Source organism: Bombus fervidus, chromosome 10, assembly GCF_041682495.2.
Source record: "Bombus fervidus isolate BK054 chromosome 10, iyBomFerv1, whole genome shotgun sequence".
Lineage (NCBI taxonomy): Eukaryota > Metazoa > Arthropoda > Insecta > Hymenoptera > Apidae > Bombus > Bombus fervidus.
The window spans coordinates 9,139,633-9,142,410 of record NC_091526.1 but is presented as its reverse complement, the minus strand read 5'-3'; the positions used below and the strand labels follow the sequence as shown (position 1 = coordinate 9,142,410).

Sequence of the window (2,778 nt, the reverse complement as noted above, 5' to 3'; positions counted from 1 at the left end):
CCCTCAAAACGATTGTGAGTAGGTTTGATATTCATTAAAAATTTTGCCAATATTACAGTCTCATTACAATGCTAATAAAGTTTCGAAATGTTTTATACGACACACGTACAAGTGGTTTGATAATTGTTCAAACACTTTCATGTACCACGGTATTTTAGCCGATACTTACGTATAGTTTGCATAGAAATACAACGAATAATTCATGGAGTAATATTGCAATGTACGCGAATAATTTGATAGAAATTATATTCTGACTAGGTCCGATATTTCATTGCATTTAAAATACGGCCGAAAAATTCGTGTAAATGCGGACCGTCGAGTTGGTGGTCATATAAATTGTATTTCACGAATTGTAGTTCGCGCATGAAGTGCGAAATTAAACGCAGCTGCTTACGCGTGACAAAATTAATACGGGTGGAAGGGAATTTTGGTTAAAACTAGGGGAAAAAATTCGATTAGAATAATCTCGAATAAAGGCTTTGATTTATCAACCGATGATCATCGAAGCGAAGAAGCGTTCGCAACAAAAGTGAAAAAAAAAAAACGAATATGTATAGAGAAACTAGCGCATGTATGGAAAGTAGAGCGAGGGAAGAAGTTTCGAGTTATCTTGTTCGATAAGAGTTTCGTGGAGAATCGGCGTGGCTTGCCGCAAGGAATTTCCAGTTTATTAGATGAACATGCAGAAATCTGCATTATAAGAAAACTCTGCTAATTTTAATTTGCCTGGCGTAAGAAAACTACGGGAATAAAAAACATTTTCTACTTCTTGGCAACTAATTTTTCACTTTATTTGAATCGCCAGCCACTCTCTTATTCATGAAAGGAATTCTACAGCGCGAATTTTATTCACTTTGAACGAAGATTGACAAACATTCCACTAATTGTTCCAAAATTAACTTCGTAACAAAGTTCTCTATTTATATTTAAGTTTATCGAGAGGGCTAGTTGTTCCTTCTAAAGAACTGTGTTAATATTAAATACCAGAGTGGTTTCCAGAGGTAGGAGAAAATCAAAGGTAAAGGGAAATCAAGCAGGGAGATTGTATCAAGAAGTAATGTATTCCGTGACCGTCAGTTGGGCGTACAGTGGTTGCTTCTCGTGTCAACTAAGTTTGACATAGTGCCTCAAGTTTCTTGGAAATGGTGTTGCTAACACTTATCGTTTCTCATTTGCATCGAACTAGGTAAAGGTGGTCCTTGGTAAACGTATTGACAAATTTGCTTAACAAATTTATTTTAGATTAGCGAAATAAAAATTGATGAATCATTACTCTCTCTCTCTCTCTCTCTCTCTCTCTTTAATTTTAAGTTCTGAGATGTTTAATAAATACGTACAGTCGATGGATTTGTTTGCTTTGAATCTCTTACGGCGATTGCCAAAAGAACAGCTAAATTTAATGGGAAACTGATAATGCCACACCAAACACGATCATTTATTCACGTAGCTCAGGTCATACTAATTATTCGAGAAATTCTATTATAATAATTGTCTCCTCTAAATTGTTTTTCACAATGTTACTTCAACAACGTGCACGTGTTACTTCGACAATCTGGACTTTCACGATATTTCCAAATTTTTCTATCAACGATGGCAGCTGTGGTTAACAGCTGGACGTTTTATTGCAAAGATTTCCCGCTGAGATTGCGCCGTGCAAGGTCCTTTAATACGCACAAGAAATACGAAAAGCGGCAGTAAATCGAGAATCACGGGAATCCATAAAAAAGATTTGCAGAAACCTTACGATACCCCTGACGTTTCCAAATTTCGTAAGTTTACCGCGATCTTCACGATTGAACAACGTATGTAGCTCCTTCTATTTATTGTACGAAGGGTAAGCTTGCGAAACGCTCCTCCCTTTTGTGTAGAAGAAACTCGAAAAAAAAGAGAGTATCAGTCCCTCTTTGGACTTTGTCCCTTTAAATAAGATGCAAATAAAGCCGAAATAAATTATTCCAGAGCTCTCTTATACAATTGGACTAATCTTATTACTAAAATTCTGTAAGTCACGCGAGACACAAATTGTTGGTATTAAATTCTCATGACGAATAATAAGAAGCTTGTTAAGAAGAAAAAAAAAAAAAAAAAAAAAGAAGGGAAGTCTCTTGTAACTCTGGAATATTTAATTCTGTTCATTTATTTATCTTTAACAAATGTACGTGATTTATTCCGGATTTTAAAATGATTGGTAAATACTTTCTTACTGTTCCTGGTATTCGGTTTCGAGCTGTTCGTTGGACGTTGAGCGAAATCACTCGAAGTCACGAAAGTCACTCGATTATCGAGTATCCTCAGCATCTAGCATAAGAAGTAGAACGGTGAATACGCTGTAGAGCTTGCCAAATAAACAGGGGCTTACGAAAGTATTATATCTAAATACGTCTCATAGAAAAAATTTTATAAACATGTTGCGTGTATTATAAAATTTCTGGAACGAGACTCATTAAAGAACATTTTCAAGATAATGAAATTAAGTATGATTCGATTAAGGATTTAGGTCTCGCAGATTATTTTATCTGTTAAATTGCACATCTTTCTTAGCAGATTTAATTTTGTAAAGTTAAATTCCTCTTGCGCCTCACACCATTTTAACTTTCTTATCGTTATATCCACGTTCCAATTAATTATTCGATGCAAAGATAAGCCTAGTGTCATGATTAATTAAAAGAATCATATTAAATCCATTCAGCCATTCTATCATGTCCATGTTATCATAACCATCGTATCCTACTATATTTCTGCGATATCCGTCGAAATATTATCTTCCACTTCATTCAC

The 2,778-nt window shown here is 35.0% G+C and overlaps 1 long non-coding RNA gene across 1 annotated transcript; it reads right to left on the bottom strand.

Moving 5' to 3' along the window:
* Nucleotides 1-1,042: 1,042 nt before the first annotated feature.
* On the bottom strand, nt 1,043-2,778 carry LOC139991346 (uncharacterized). Its single transcript, XR_011800802.1, has 2 exons — nt 2,594-2,778; nt 1,043-2,290 (listed from the first exon to the last, which is right to left on the bottom strand). It is a non-coding gene; the product is annotated as an uncharacterized lncRNA (long non-coding RNA).